Consider the following 17,114-nt stretch of genomic DNA (forward strand, 5'->3'; position numbering starts at 1 on the left):
TGTTCAACTTTCCAAATATGAAATGACCCCTGCCCTTTGTCTTGTATTGAAGTTTTTCCCTACCATTTTATTGAGAAATATAGACTAGTGGCCTCATACGCCTATAAATGGGTTAGATTGTCAATTTGTTTTGGGTAAAAATTGCTTTTAAGATAGTCGAAGAGAAGGGTTACTTCTCACAGTTGTTGGTTTTTTCCTATTAATCTCCTGTATCTCAATCTTGACACAACTGCCCCCACGAGTTTTGTGTAAATGCAAGATGATCTGCCTTTGAATATCTATGAGAAAACATTTAGTTTGCATATTTTATAAAACCATAGCTAAAGGGCTACACTTTGCTCTCATTAAATGTTCTCCAAACAGTGGTCCTCATGACAAATTTCTGGAATAAAATGTTGATATAAATGAATATCTATACTCTTTGCTGTTGGCTGCCTTGCTCCATCTAAAAATAATCATTTAGTTTGATCTATAAATGCCTTTTATTTTTTTAAAGATGTGTTTTAATCTGTATATACTTCAAATTATTTTATGAATAGGCAGGAGACCTACAATAATGCAACTGATGAAAACTTACATCATTATGAATAAGGAGTTAGAGTCGTGGTATAAAAAACATGTTGCCTGGGATGGGATGGCCTGAGCTCCATGCTAGTTGTGTGATTTTGAGAAAGTTACTCAAAAGTCTGTCTTGGCTCCTGTTTTTCTTTGATAAAATGGGGATATAAATCCCAAAATTCAGTGACGTGCTGGAGCTGATTGACTGGCAAGAACTGATTGTTAAATATTCATGAATTTTACAAGCCCACTTTTAAACCATTGGTAGGTTAAATTGGCCACGGTGAGAGTGTTTATGCCACAGGAATTGTCATTCACTATAAATCAGGGCTTTTTTTTTTTTTTTAAGGCCAGTTTATTAGTATACCACTGCTCACTATTATAAAGAGCAAACAAACAAATAAGATAATGTATGTGAAAGTGTTTTGCAATCTTCAAATCTTATATGCTTAAACATCGAAGTTGTGAGGCAAAGAGACTTATCATTGAATTGTGTCACGTTTCTTAATTATTACTTAATCCATAATTCAAAATGTCTGATTTTATTTTTAAAAAGCTTAATGAGAAACAATTTGAAACTAAAAAAGCTTATCACTGAAGGAATATCAGTGGAAAGATAAGAAAGCAAAGTAATACATTTTTCTCTCTTGGAAGATATGAAACAATTCAAACAAATCTCCATGGGATAAAAAAGGTAAATGAGTTGAGCTTAGCAGAGAAGAAAGCAGAAAGTTGTAAATCCTAAACAGAAAGTAAGTTGATCAGGAAACTAATTATTGGAAAACAGTTCTGTCTACAAAAACTTTTAAATTATGTCGACATATTTCCCAGCTTTTATTGAGGTATAATTGACAAATAAAAAATTGTATATTTAAAGGTGTACAACTTGATATTTGATATACATTGTAAAATATCACCATAATCAAGCTAATTAACATACCCATCACCTCACATAGTTATCATTTCCGTGTGTGTGTGTGTGTGTGTGTGTGTGTGTGTGTGTATGTATGTATATGGTGAGAACACTCAAGACCTACCCTTTTAGCAAATTTCAAGTATACAGTATGGTATTCTTAACTATAGTCATTTTGCTGTACATTAGATCTCCAAAATGTATTGATCTTGCATAGCTGAAACTTTGTACCCTTTAATCAATAGCTTTCCAGATCCCTTTCCCCCAGCTCCCCGCAACTACCTTTCTACTGTCTGTTTCTATCAGTTTGACTATTTTAGATTCCACATGTAAATGAGATTATGCAGTTTGTCTTTCTGTGTCTGGCTTATTTCACTTAGCATGATGATGAGGGAACAGAAGGCTGGCTGAAGACAAAGCATAAGCTGACACTCCACAATCCCCGCCATGGATATATGTGACATTCCTCAGGCACTACTGGTTGCCCTAAAGCTAAGGAGAGGAAATACAAATAGTTAACTTATAGAGATCACAACCCTGCAAGACGTGAGTCTCACTCATTTACAAATGTTTTAGCAATCTACAAGAACAAAGCATTTCTATCAATAACCTAGTTTCCAGAAAGAAATGTAGATATAATTAGATGTCCTTATAACCTGCAGCCCATTGACAGATACCTGAAGCAGGCAGAGTGTAATGTTCCTCTAGGAAGCTCTCAACTATGTTCGTGTTCATGCCTTGTTAGAGGGAAAACCACCTCAACTTGACAATGGCAAAGGCCACAGGTATCCTGTGAGTCTTCTTTAACATACAAAAATCCTTTTGAAACCTCCCTTTTCCTTACTTCCCCCAACTCCCAAGTATATAATCAGTCATCCCTTACTACCCAGGTGCAGCCACTCTTTCTGACCACGGGTCCTGTCCCTGTGCTTTAATAAAGCACCAAAGATGTGGTCGTCTGCTCTGGACTCCACTCCACCAAACTTCACCTGTATTCCAAAACCCCATCAATAATGTCCTCCAGGTTCATTCACGTTGTTGCAAATGGTAGAATTTCCTTATTTTTAAGATTGAATTATCTGTTTGTTGACAATTATTTACATTTCTGTACACAAACAACAAACTATTTGAAAAGAAAATTAAGAAACAAATCACATTCACAATAGCAACAAAAATAATAAAATACTTAGGAGCACATGTAACCAGAGGTGAAAGACTGTACACTGAAAATGATAAAACATTGATAGCAGAAATTAAGAAGACACACATAAATGGAAAGACATCCTGTGTTCATGGATTAAAAGAATTAATGTTAGAAAATCTCCATATTACTTAAAGCAATCTAGAGTCAATGCAATCTCTATTAAAATCCCAATGGCGTTCTTTAAAGAAATGGAACAAACAATCTTGAAATTCATATGGTACCACAAAACCTCAACTAACCAAAGCAGTCTTGAGCAAGAAGAAAAAAGCTGGAAGCATCACACTTTCTGATTTTAAAAATACATAAAAACTTGAAATAAGATTAATCTATTTCTTACGTTATGCATACAAATACAGTGGCTGGCTATTCTCTCTCAAAAATATTCTCCCTCACATGTCTGTAGTTGGGAGGGACGACAGTCACCAGGAATCTCACTCTCTAGTCTCATGCTCCTCAGCCTCTGGAGAAGTAGTTTTTATCATTCTGGTCCATTTCCTTCTCCAATGGCTTCCATGCTGGTTTCAACCTTTTTGTTCCTTCTCACAATTCTTTCTCTTTCTCTTCCCATGCCCTTGCCCCATTCTCTTTTGCTCTCTTCTATTTCCCCACATCATTCATTTATTACTCTAGGATGCTAAAAACCTCACTTCCCCTTTCTTCAAGCATTCCCAATTCCAAATCTTTACTCAGGTATTCCCTCTGCAAGGGATGCCATGCATCCTGGTATGCAATAGGCTCTGAATGTTCAAATACAATCCATCCTTCATCATCCGACTCAGATGTTATATCTGTGATGGTGTTATATTCATTTCCTAAGGCTGTTCTAACAAATTACAGCAAGCATTGTAGCTTAAAATAACAGAAATTGTCTCTCACAATTTTGGCGGCCAGAATACAAAAATCAAATTGTTGGCAGGTCCCCAATCTGTCTCTGAAGGCTCTAGGGGAGAATCCTCATTTACCTCTTCTAGTTTCTGGGGCTCCAGGCTGTATTGGTTTATGGCAGCATAATTTTAATCTATGCCTTTGTCTTTCCATGATCTTCTCCCTTGTATCTCTGTGTCTCCAGTTTTTTTCTCCCTTTTCTCTTATAAGGATACCAGTCATTGGATTAGGGCCCACATTAACTTCAAAATTATCTAATCTTGAGATATTTTTACTTAATTACATCTGCAAAGACAAAAGTCCCAAATTAAGCCACATTCACAGGTACCACAGACTTAGGACTTGGACATATCTTTTTCAGAGACAGAATTCAGTCTGCTGTAGGTGTTTTCCTTCATTCTTCAGCCAAAAGTTTTATTTTTATCACCTGAATTCTCCTATGGCTTCATCTTTATTTCACCTAAGTGATTGTTGAGTTCTTTCCTGAGTTGAAATTATTTGCAAACCTGTCTGATCTTCCTAATAAACTAGGAATTCTTTAAGGATTGTGTTTCATTCATCTTTATCCAGTTAAAGTCTGAAACAGACTTACATGAAGGAGTGTCTGACAAATACACATTGAATGGATGTTTATAACCAAACATGTTGAATTATCATTTATAATTTATTCCTTTAGTCCTTTAAGAGTTGTAATTCCAAACCTTTTTTATTCATAAAATATACAATCCAGAAGTATGACCTTGGCCAGGATAATGCATAGTAAAACTATGGTAAATGAATCCACTTTGTTATTGAGCAATATTTGCAACCAAGAAGTATTTGCATCAAGGAGGAACATTCTAACTTAAAGAACTTCCCAGTGTTCATGTTTTTTTGTCAAAGTAAACTTCTTCAATGAATAAAAGCCTGTTTTAAAAAAATCCACAGAACAAAGATTTAAATTTCACGTAAATCTTTACAGTCACATGTCAAAAGCTTGTAGAAAGGCTCATTTCTGAAGACAACTGTTATTAGAAGTGACAAGCCTGTTATATAAATTTAGTGGAGATGGAATTTAGTACATTACAACTTTAAGCTGGAATTTAGTTTGGCATGAACAAGAAGTCAGAGTAACTAAATACTCAAGTAAGGAACACATTCCCATCAGGATAACTTAACATGCCTGCTGTGCAATTTCCATAACCTTTTAAAAAAACTTCCCCACCTAGGATTTGCTGATAGGCAATCAAATGTAATTTCCCCCTTTCTCAACATGTTTAAAGTTTATTGGTTAATATTGCTTAGTTGAATTTTATAACTGCCATTTATCATTTTGCAAATGTGCAATTTATTCACTTATTGCAGAATTTACATTTATTTCAGATCAGATTGATTGGAATTTCAAATCTCTAAAGCTTCAATTTCATCTAGTTGCAATTATGTAAAAAGCATGAGTCAATTTCCAAATAAAATCAGTCTATATTTATACTTTTACTACATCTAGTGGGAGTTGGCTTTTTTGGAACAGCTTCTGGCAAATGTTCTTGTCACTAGACATAAAGATTGTAAAAGAAAGACATTCTGCACTCTTGCCTTATGGTTAGAAAGCTTCCCAACCATTGTTCTATATTTTAAAAAAAGAAAGTCAAATGTTACAAGCTTCTGTACGTCATGGCCAGAACAAAGTGCTGTTGTGACAGCATTTATCAAGTTGCGAAAGGACAAATTAATGGTGATTAGTCCTTCTGTATGTGAAAGTAGAAATTTACCACTTGGGAGATTGTCATGCAAATGTCAATGGTGACAAAATACCTCTCGCATATTTGCATAAACTTCTCTTGGGGACATTATGAATTTAAAGCGATAAAGAAAAAGCTGCAGGTAAGTTTGTCCATATGGGACCTGGCATCCTACTTTCACATCTCTCTATGAAAAGGAAAAGTCCGGAAGGATTACTCATGACAGAAATGTCTGGGGTCAGTGAAGGACTGTGATTTGTGGCACACGTCCTCCTACAGCTCACACAACAGCTGTTTCTCAGTTTCCTTTCTGTATGCCTCAACCTCACAAGCAGTTGTCAGTTCTTTAGGGCTTAGAAACATCTTTTATGCTTTTTGTGTTTCCTGTGCTGTTGAAGATAGGAGACGATGTAGCTTAATGGATATTTGGAGTAATCCCATCGCTTAACAACTATTCTTGCAACATGTAGATGGGCCATGTTCCAAAGAAGCAATGGGGAATATGACTGTGGCATGGTAGGAAGCTTAAGGAGTTTTTTTGCTCTTATGGAATGCACCTGAAAAAACAATTAAGCAAAGATCATAAAGCCAGTTAAATGTTCTGATAGGAAAGCACCGTGTAGTAGGAAAGCTCACAGCCTAGGCACACAACACAGTTAGGGGGGAGAGGTATGTCAAAGAAGGTTTTGACCAAGTGCCAATTAATCTTTGAAGCATCGAGGAAGTGTGTCAACAAAGGCTTTACAGATGAAGGGTTTATGAATCTTCAAGCCATAGAGGAAGAAGGAAGAGATTAAATTCCCATGTCCAAAAGCCTGGATACAAGTGAGGGCAGATATTCCTACAAATACGTGGGGAAAATGTTCATTTTGTTGAGAAGTGGCCAAATTAATTCTGCTTTATTGATGACGGATCAACAAGGGAAGGTCAGCAGTCTACTAAATGGCCTCACTAAATCACCACTTCCTCACTTCAAATTTAACCTTGCCTAAGTGCAATTAGAACTTCTCTTTGTCGGATAATATATATCAGCCACAAAGCTCTTTGCCTCCACTGGCAGGTCACTCCCAGCACTCTGTTCCAGCTCCTACACTACTTCTTCTCTTGAATATCTATGAATTAAGACGCATATATCAGGAATCAAGAAACTGTTCCAGGAATGTCAATCAGAGGAAATTAAAAGCCAGGAATTGGTTACAAAGGTATTTGAAGGGCTGTGATTATAAAAGAGAAAGGAAAGGCAGTGGCAGAAGAAAAAAAACGATAATGTAAACTCCAAAGCTGATTGTAACTCTGGACTCGAGTCCAAGCACCTGCAGCTGGGTTGTTGGATACACTGCCATGGCCAGTTCTGGATCTGCTAAACGGGGATTGCTTTGACCACGGCTGGAACTTCTGAGCAGGTACCACCTCCGTCCATGTTGCTGAACCAAGAATCATCCTCCCTTTGCTGTAGACACCACAATTCCCATCAACTGCCACCAAGTGCCATAGTATCGGAGCCAGAAGCAGAGAGCTTTACTTTCTCTCAATCCTTTGATCACTCATAAGTCTTCTATTGGCAGAACATAAACCTAACAGGAAACCGGCTAGCAAAGGATCATAAGGAATGTAGCTGACAGATGCCCACCCCGTCGGTGCAGAGTATAGGAGAGTGAGCATGGGGGTAGAGACACAGCTCACTCACCTCCTAAGCCTATGTTCAAGACTGGAGTGGAACTCAGCATGAAATTACTAAGAGCCAAGATGGAATTTTTGCCCTATTTTCAAAATAAGATTATAGCTGAGTAAAAGTTATACTAGAATCTCACTGCAGATTTAATTCAATTACATAATTAATAAATATGACTTTCAATTAAATAAGTGTAGCAAAATACCATAAGGCATTATTCTGGTGTATCTGACTGATGTTCAAAGCAGAGAGGGAGATACTCTAACGCAACTGCACTGAGCCTGTGCTTCGAAGTTTTCTTTCCACCTTCCCTTTTTTCCCCCAGTAGACACCTGGTGAGGTGTGGGAGGGGTGAGGTGGAGAGTATTGTTTGTTTTCCTCGATCCTCAATCTTGGCATGTACTGTACTGGGGTTGGATCTTCTTAATGATTCTTCCCTCCTTGGTGGTAGGGATTCTCTGATGGACTAAACCCAGTATATTTTCCTGCCTCTCTCCCAGGGGTAAATGGTATTATCCCCTATCTTCCCCCAGCTATACTGGTTCTTTACCCATGCTCCGAAGGCAACAGAGTTTGCTGCTCTTCCTGCAGGGGCTTAAAGCTTTTGTTCTATAGGAGGTTAGCAGGGAGAAGGATCCTAGGTGGGACTTCGTGCCTTGTTCACATCCGTACTATCTCCTCCTCTGCATGCTCCAGGGGGTAGGCTTTCTCAGATTTCTCAATAACGCAAACATTTTTTTGTAAGGACTCAGTGAAGTCCACTGAAGAAGCTTCTATGAGTAGCTGATTTCCCCATCTGTGGTTCCTAGTCTTTCTACACTCTCGTGCTAACCATTGCGTGGCCTGTGGCAATTCATTAAAAAGAAATTCTAGTGAATTTTTCTTACTTGCTTGTATGTCACTCTGTCTGTCCCAGGGAAGCGAGTAATCACATCCGTCTATCCTTGAAAGCATCTGTCTTTAGTTAGATTTTAGGTTAGTTGGTTGCTCTGCAACTTTTCACCCTCTTACGGATTCAAGAAAAGTTGTGAATTTTTAGGTTATCCAATTTTTTCTTGTTGTAAATTTGTAGTGACCCTCTTTCACACTGTCTACATCTAAGCAGAGGTGAGAAACCCACTATATTCTTGATTCACTTCATTTCTCTGGCTAAAGGTATTCTGCACATTTCTCCTCTTTTATCTGTTTCTTCACAGATAGTCTCTCTAGTTCAATGATCCCCTACATCTTGTTTCAATTTACTTTTCTGGTGTTTCCCCCTCTTGCAATACAATAGATTCTCCCTCTGATAAATATTGCTAATTAAACTTTCTTAAAGTCTTTCATGAACAACTTCTTAAGAAAGTGTGTTTGTTGTTGTTGTTGTTTTGGTGGTAATTTCTATTGTAATAAGGTACTACTTGTTTCAGATACAGTAAATGAGGAATGATTTACTCTACTTATCATTTTTGTGCCAATTATAGGAAAAAATACTAAAATTGGTGATTAAAACACTAACTTTATGCTGAGTTTTGGTATGGTAGTTACTTAAGACTCCAAAATTGAGGGGCGCCTGGGTGGCACAGCGGTTGAGCATCTGCCTTCGGCTCAGGGCATGATCCCGGCGTTCTGGGATCGAGCCCCACATCAGGCTCCTCCGCTATGAGCCTGCTTCTTCCTCTCCCACTCCCCCTGCTTGTGTTCCCTCTCTCACTGGCTGTCTCTATCTCTGTCGAATAAATAAATAAAATCTTTAAAAAAAAAAAAAGATTCAAAAATTGAGACAGGATACTTCTTTAAATAGATGCCATTTCTTTGTAGTAATATGCTTTTGAATATCTTTTTGATTCTAAAATTTCTATTTATTTTCTTATACAGAAAAAAACATGATAGTAACTCTTAGCAATGTGTATGTTCAACACTTTTTTAAAATAGAAACTTCATAGAACAATGTCGAATGTGTTGTAGTGTCTTCTTGAATCAAATACATAACTATCCTTAGTAACCTATTCTGGTGGTCTTTAGCTATCAATTGTATATATAAGTATATGTACATATATGTGTATACACATATGGAAACATCTAGACTTATATACATAGTTATATACACAGAGGCAATATTCCTCTCTCATGGTTCTAATTATATTTTTTCACAAATGTATAATTCAGACATTATTAATTGTCTGATTGTTACTCAGGAAATGTCTATAATCTGATTTCAAAAACAAATGTCTTTTTTTTGCTTGCCCGTTTTAAGAACTGTATATACCTTTCTGCTACATCTTCATATACTATTATAATATAGTTAATATACTTCCATATTTAGGTGCTTTATTTGTCTTAAGTATTATATACTATACATGACATTCTGATTGATCTGAATATTACTACTTTGATTTCATATGGTACAATATCCACCACTATGAAACTATTTGGTCATGGTAAAAGCCTTGTTTCTAAATCCATAGGTGACCCCATACAACAGCTTAGGTCAAAAATTGAAGGATAGTTGGGAATATTGGGGGTATGTGTTTTCCCTGGTTTGAGTATCTGAGGACCAGATATGACCCATCTAAATAGTGATGGAATGTCATTTAGCCGAGAAAAGCCTGCAGACTTTAGAGTTAGGCAGACATAAATTTGAATACTGACTCTCCCCACTTGCTAACTATATGACTTCACACATGTGAATTAAGATTTTAAACCTCAGTTTCCTTATCGGAAAAAGGATATAATAATGGCAACCAACTCTTAGGACTGTTGTAATGATTAAATTTTAAAAATACACACACACACACACACACACACACACACACATATATACACACAAACATAGATATACATCTACGTATACACAAAGGTCTTAGCCAAGACCCTATACATAGTAAGAACCACCACATGATGGATGGAGGCAAGAGGAAATCATGGAAGGAAGTGAAGTATCATTAATGAAGACCTACTATGAGACAGGTACAATGCTAAGAACGTCTTTTGCATGACTTTATCTTATCCTCACAATAATCCTAGAATGTAGATCTTAGAATTTTCATATTGTAGATTGGCAAATGAATGGAAGGAGGAATTAATGGGAACTGGAGGCATATAATGCTTACATCTCTTTCCCAAGTTCAGATAGCCCAAATGACAGACCAAGATTCAAACTAAGGACCTAAAATATATATGGATTCTTCTACGTTATTCTGCATCTTTTCTGTATCAATACCCAGCCAGTAAAAAAAGGAAACCTATATCTTTAAAACAGATGGATGTATTGTAGGGCATTGAGTACAGTCATAGAAAAGCTGGACAGCTAACCAGGGACATTGAGGCAGCACAGAGACACATCAGGAAAGGGACATTATTTTTAGACAAGAAGATCTAAGTGAAGAGGAGTGTTACTGTCACCTGGGTGCTTGGAGTCCCCTGGTAAGAGCTGAAATTACAACAGAACTGTCTAGAAGGAGCTGGAACAAGGAAGGCATCCCCCACCTGAAAGACACCACCATCAGCAAAGGGAGACCAGGAGAGACATACTCTGGTTTTCCCTTTCCTCTCACTGGCTCTCCAATCTTTTGCTGTTTCCTCCCTTTGGCTAACACCAGTGGAAGCTGCCTGATTAAAAACAAAAAACAAATGAACAAACAAAAAAACAAACAAACAAGGAAAACACAGCCTGGATCACTCTGTGGTGCTGTGTACAAAGAAGCAGCAAAAGCATGAAAAATGGACCTTAAAACAAACTGCCAATGACAGGCACTATTTCCCCCACCACTCCCTTCCAAAGTAACCCAGCTGTCTTTAGCCTATTTTGTAAATGCCTGTGTCAAATGTATTCTTTTTCTTCCACTTGATCAATTTTCTGTTACATATTACATACACATAGCTGTTAATTTTCTTTGTTTTTCATGTCATTTATGTAAATCTCTTGAGGACTGTGATCCTATCACTCCAATCTGATGGAGACCTAGCCTGTCCTCATATTGAGGGAGGTGCTTACTAGACACTGAATGATAATGAAGACGGGTTTTGAAATGTGGCAGATGAATGCATCTTTGGTGTGCCATATGCTTCCTGAAGTGAGTCGCAGACAAATTGTTTACATTGACTCCATGTTTAGCTGCTACAGATTAGTAGCCATGACGTTATTTATTTTCAAAATGACTGAGTAGGACTGATTTGCTTTCTTTACTGGCAAAGTTTGTGTTGATTTTTGTACTTATAAACTCACAACTTTTATTTATCTTAGTAGTCTTTTGATGGTTTGCTATTTGTTTGATTTTTTTTGTTTGGCTAGTTCTCCTGGCTAGGACATAAGCTCCATAAGGATAGGAACTTTACATACATATATGTTTTTGAAGATTTTATTTATTTATTTGAGAGAGAGAAAGAGATAACTAGAGAGAGCATGAGCGGGGAGAAGAGGGAGAAACAGGCTCCCTGTGAGCAGAGAGCCCAACATGGGGCTCAATCCCAGGACCCTGAAATCATGACCTGAGCCGAAGGCAGAGCTTAACCTACTTAGCCCCTAGGCGCCTCTTTACAAACATTTTGCAAGACCACTTGGCTCAGAGTGAGTGCTCACTTAATGTTTGGGATTCAGTAAATGCATGCTCTATCTAACCAATGCTTCATCTATTGTTGTATTTTTATGATTAGAAATTGTCTTCTATTAGGTATTAAATGCCTCACAATATCTTGACAGTTAACTTTATTAGGCTTGTCTTCTTAAATGTCATAGTACCCTTGCTAATATAGCAACCATTTTCTCTATTATGAATGTATAGATCTTAGAAGAAATGAGGTAAATTTTATCTTTGTTTGCATTTTCTCCAACATTTATTTAATCTATTTAATCAATTTCAGAATTTTCATCTCTTTGCAAGTCTATGTAGTACAGTATTCAAAAGAATTCTGTTTTCCCCAGTTTGAAACCATGCCTTATTATGAAATGATTTAAACCATCTCTTATTAAAAAGATCTCACACGATTCTGTTTAATTTACATAGCCCAAAACTGATTTTCATAAGAATGTTGAAATATAGTCAAGTATTCATTGCATAAATTATTTATGTCTGCCTTAACAAAACTCCCAGTAGTTTTTATGATGCCTGTGTAACTAGATGTGCAATCTGAGATGAGTTGCTTATCTTCTTAGAGTGTCATTATAAATATCACATAACAATCTTTCATGTCTCCTTAAATTGTACAGTTCTATGATTTTAGTTGCTACGCTATAATATGTTGCCGTAAGTACAAATAAGTATGCTATTTCCACTGATCCCAGTGCATAAGGTATTGCAGAACATCCCTGATTTGGTGTTTGGACAAGACCTACAGACTAGTGCCACATGGTGAGATACAGAACACAGATTCTGGAGCTAAATTGCCTAGGTTTGAATCTCAGTGCTGCTACTTGTTAGCTTTGCAATCTTGGGCAAGATATTTAATCTCATAATAAATACTCCATTCTATAAAATGGAATGGTAATATACCTACTTCAAGGGTTGTCATGAGGGTTAAATGAGCTAATAACGGATGTAAAGGGATTTGGAATAACTCTTGGTAAGTGCCATCTACATGTTAGCCAGTATTTATCCAATTGTAAAAGTAATCATGTGACTTCACTGCTTCGAACATTTCAGTGATATCCTAACACCCTTAGAATATACCACCCCAATTGCTTACTGTGCCTCATATGGCCCTATATCACCTAGCCCCTGCCTACACTCAACTCATCTTATGCTACTCTTCCTTGGCTTATTCTAATCAGTAACTCCAGTTGTCTTCATGTTCCCGGACACAGTAACCTACCTCCCATCTCAGACTCCTGTATCTGTCAATCTGCCCACCTGGAAGGTTCTTCACATGAATGGCTCCTTCTCATTTCTGGATATCAACTGAAAAATGTCTTCTCCTCAGAAAGGCTTTTTTCCCCCCATCTTATGTAATTATTGTCCCACCCTGCTGTGTTCTATTTTCTATCATGGAATTCTTTGTTTTCTTCCAAGTCCTTATGGTAATCTTTTTATTTTGCTTTATTTTTTATTGTATCTTCCTCAGTAGAATATAAACTCCTCATGACCAGGAGGCTTCTGTGCACTGCACACTGTTTTATTTCCAGTGTCTGAAATAGGGCCTGGCCTAAAAGAGATACTCAATCACTATTTGTTCAACACACACATGAGAAAATTAATGAGTGAATATAATGGACTGAATGTTGTGTGTTTCAAGCTTAGAAGAGGTAAAACTTAGAAATACTGATAATGATACAGCAAGAGCAGTGGGACTAGATTCTCTAGACTACTCTTCCATGTATAGATAAATATGGAAGAGTACCCACAAATTTCTGAGTATCCACTAATTACTTTGGCACCATTTGAGTCATGTGAAAGCTTCAAAATAATAGCAGAGTCCACAAAGACTTGGGAATCTAGTATGAAAGTGTATAATCAAGAGCCGAGCTGTGAAGAAAGACTCTCTAAGGAAAAGAGAGCTTCCCAAGTTAAGAAGCTAACTAAGGAAACTTGGTTATGGCTCATGAATGCATCTCCCAATATACTGGGACTGAGTTCTGCCTGTAAGTTCCACGTCATTGAAAATCCATGAGGGCAAGGATCAAATCTGCTTCAGCCCCTTCTCTTTGGCAGCTGTCTCATGCATAGTTAGGCTCAGTCCATGATTTTTGAATGAAGGGGAAAGGGTTCCTACCTATTGTCCTTATCTTTGGGAAAAGAATCCAAATTATAAATGTACTTGGTAGGATAAAATATATGGTTATTGAAAATTATGTGGTTAGAGAGATTTTTATTAGAAATTGTTGCCATGGAAAAATGCATTACTTTCTTTAAAGCTGCAAAATCCTGTGAAATGGATACTCTTAATATTCCATTTTACAAATGAGATATTGAGGCTCAGATACCCACTGAGCTACAAAATTAAGGAACTGTTGCTGAAATCCCGATTGGACTGATTCTAGAACAAAAAGTCTCAAGCCCTCACTATAACAGCCTATTTCCTGTTTGTTGTAAGGATACAGAATACTTAGGATGCAGAATTTGTGTGGAGCATAGAGCAATAGTGCAAACTTTATCCAAATGAAAGTGACTGACTACTAACTGCAATTTGAAATTGTCATATTTATCAGGGCAATAGCACAGGCATCAGAGATTTTGAGTTTTAGCCCTTTATATATCAATCGTTTCCTGAATCAATGAGAACAAATATTTACAGTGGTCTCCCCTGCCCAACCTCTTATTTGCAGTTTCGCTCTTCATGGTTTCAGTTACTCGCAGTCAACCAGGGTCTGGAAACAGATGGTCCTCCTAATGAATCTGCAGGTCAACAGTAGCCTAACTGTAGGTCGGGATGCTTACGTTACTCACCGCACCTCATCTCAGCAGGTAGGCATTTTATCATCTGGTATCATCACAAGAAAAAGGGTGAGTACAGTCCAATAAGAGACTTTGAGAAACCACAATCTCATAACTTTTATTACAGCATTTTGTTGTAATTGTTCTGTTTTATGTTATTGTTGTTAAACTCTTACTGTGTCTACTTTATAAGTTAAACTCTATCACAGGTATGTGTGAATAGGTAAACAGCAAGTACATAGAGGGTTTGGTACTATCTGCAGTTTCAGTCATCCACCGGACGCTTTTCTCCTCATGGATAGGTGGGGATTACTGTAATTGAAAATTCTTTCCTGAGAAGGACTGGAGTAGTTACTCTAGTGTCTACTACTTACCTGTGTTAAGGTTGAAGGGATGTTTCTACGTGTAAAACCTCAGGTGTTCTCACCCCAATGGTCTCTTAAAGATGCGTTTCTGTTTCAGCTGAAAATAATCAATGTTGACCTTTCTCGTTAGCCCCAATGAATTAAAATGATTTATTTAAATAAAATAGAACACATATGAATTTTATAGCTGCTTCCCAGAGTTGAAGAATTAGAATTTGTCCTGAAGGCTTTAGAAATTATAAGGAAAACAAACTTTAATGATTAATATCACTGATGTTTCTCTCAAAAAGGGAATATATATATATATATATATATATATATATATATATATATATATATATATATATATATACCAAGGATCATTAAGAGAGGTAACTCTTGTAAAGTCAGGTAAATGGCTGAAATTTAACTTCTCTCAATAACCCCAATTAAGGCATTCCTCTGCTGCAAAGATTTTCTTTCCTCCACATGACTTAGGATTACCACAATGCCTTTCCTGCAGCAACTGTCATTTCAGCATATCTACTGACAGATACCGAATGATGCTAATAAAACCTCTCTAATATAAGACATTGCTCAAACACTAATCAGAGACTATAGGACATAGAATAATCACTCAGGTTAGATTTCTAACCTTTGCAAATCAGGCTTTAGCCTTTTTTTCTGTATCTATGTCCCATAACTCCTTTTCATATGTTCTAGTACAAATAAAATGATTCCTATCCTATTCCTATCCTATTCCTATCCCTTGACTTTTAAGAAGGAAGAAAGTAACTGGCAAAGCTCTTGCCCAATTGCTCTTCTGTCTCTCTATCAGTTCTTGTCTCCAGGACTAAAATCACCAGTCATGTGATGCTTAGAATTATTAGTTAAGACTCTACATTGATATTCTCACTTATTGGAATGTAGCTGTGGACTTGTGTTATATTTAACCTTGTGGTAGAACTAAATCTCTCTGCCTGTAACAAGGCGACTTTGCCATGTTTTCCCTGTATGTGGAGTATATTTCTCTGACTTATTGTCAACGTTGAACATAAGATTTGTTTTGCCAATAGCATGAGAGTTCAACAGAAGTTTAAGAACAACTGTAATGTTTTTAAATCAACATTGAGACAGCAGAAGTACCTGCCTCTTATATTTTGCGAAGATTAACTGAGAGATTCCATGTGTCGTGTTCCGGTCAGTTCTCGGCATATAGCAACTTCCTACATATGATATCAACTAAAGTTAACATCATTTTTAGAATAAAGTTCCTTTCCCCACAATTAGACAAAGGTGGTGAGTGTACCTTAATTTGTGTGAGGACACGGAGGAAGAAAGGAACAAACATTTTTGGCAGACTTACTTTATTCCGGGCCAGAATTTTTACATAGACTAAGTGATTTCATTCCCACAACACTGAGTAGTAAATACTATTATAATCCTTAGCAAATGATAAAATTGAGCTACATAAACTTAAGAAAGTTTCCCTAAGTCACACAAGTAAATAAGTAGTGAGACCAAGATTTGGACCCAGCTCCATAATTCATGCTTTTCTCATTGTACAAAACTCTCCATAGTATCTTATGTGTAGTACTTGGAATTCTTACACGATTGTCCCTCATGCTGATCGAAGGGCTTCACAGCTTCCAGAGAACCTCATAATTGCCCTATGCTACAATGCTGCAGCTTTTAGCTCAGGTAAGTCCTTGTAGGAAATTTGTTAGCCAGGAAGACTGAGGATGATAAAAGAGAGCCAACTCTACATCAAAATGTACTGTACTCTGAATTCATATTGTAAATTGCATATTCCTAAAATAAATGAGAAGGACTGGCCCAAGTGAGCTTGTCCCCAACATATTCAGACTAACGTGTGTACAGAAATGCTCCTACCTTACATATGTAGATATGGACTCAGAAGGACCACTGAGCAACCAGCAGTTCTGAGATCACTCTTAAGTCAAAAATATGTGTCTACTATTGTGTAACCGTTTTGGGAGGGACCTGAATGCTTATATTCTACTTGAGGATGGAAAGTATCCACCATGTATACTAATTGCGCTCACTTCCTTACATAACTGTTAAGTAACTAACATTCAATACATTTACTGCATTGGAATCGAAGTCTGGTCTCAACGTCAGTCTCAACATACCATTGACATTTGTCAACATCATGGTTGTGAAATTCTTAATGAGTAAATACTGACTAATACTAAATTTTGAAGTAAGCCTAACAAGGAATAAGAGATCTTTTTATTCATCATTATTTCCTGCATATTTTGTTTTAAAATGAAGATCCATTTATAACTTGAGCCATTGGATTTCCTACAACATAAAGGATGTACATATGTATACATACTTGTTCTCTTATATAACTAATGAGATCATCATAGGGGGACCTCTTGTGTATTCTAAATTTTGAATACATTTAAATACTTCATAAGTATACTTTAAAGGGGAAAATACTTGTT

At 36.8% G+C, this 17,114-nt stretch overlaps 1 long non-coding RNA gene across 1 annotated transcript in view; it reads left to right on the top strand.

The window, feature by feature from the left end:
- Positions 1-17,114, top strand: part of LOC148109595 (uncharacterized) — a 93,029-nt gene that overhangs the window by 46,728 nt on the left and 29,187 nt on the right. Inside the window, exon 2 of the long non-coding RNA XR_015725408.1 lies at positions 14,191-14,329. This is a non-coding gene — a long non-coding RNA (uncharacterized LOC148109595). The remainder of the gene's footprint in view (positions 1-14,190; positions 14,330-17,114) is intronic.

Source organism: Ursus americanus, chromosome 8, assembly GCF_024610735.1.
Source record: "Ursus americanus isolate L20-20 chromosome 8, mUrsAme1.1.p, whole genome shotgun sequence".
NCBI lineage: Eukaryota > Metazoa > Chordata > Mammalia > Carnivora > Ursidae > Ursus > Ursus americanus.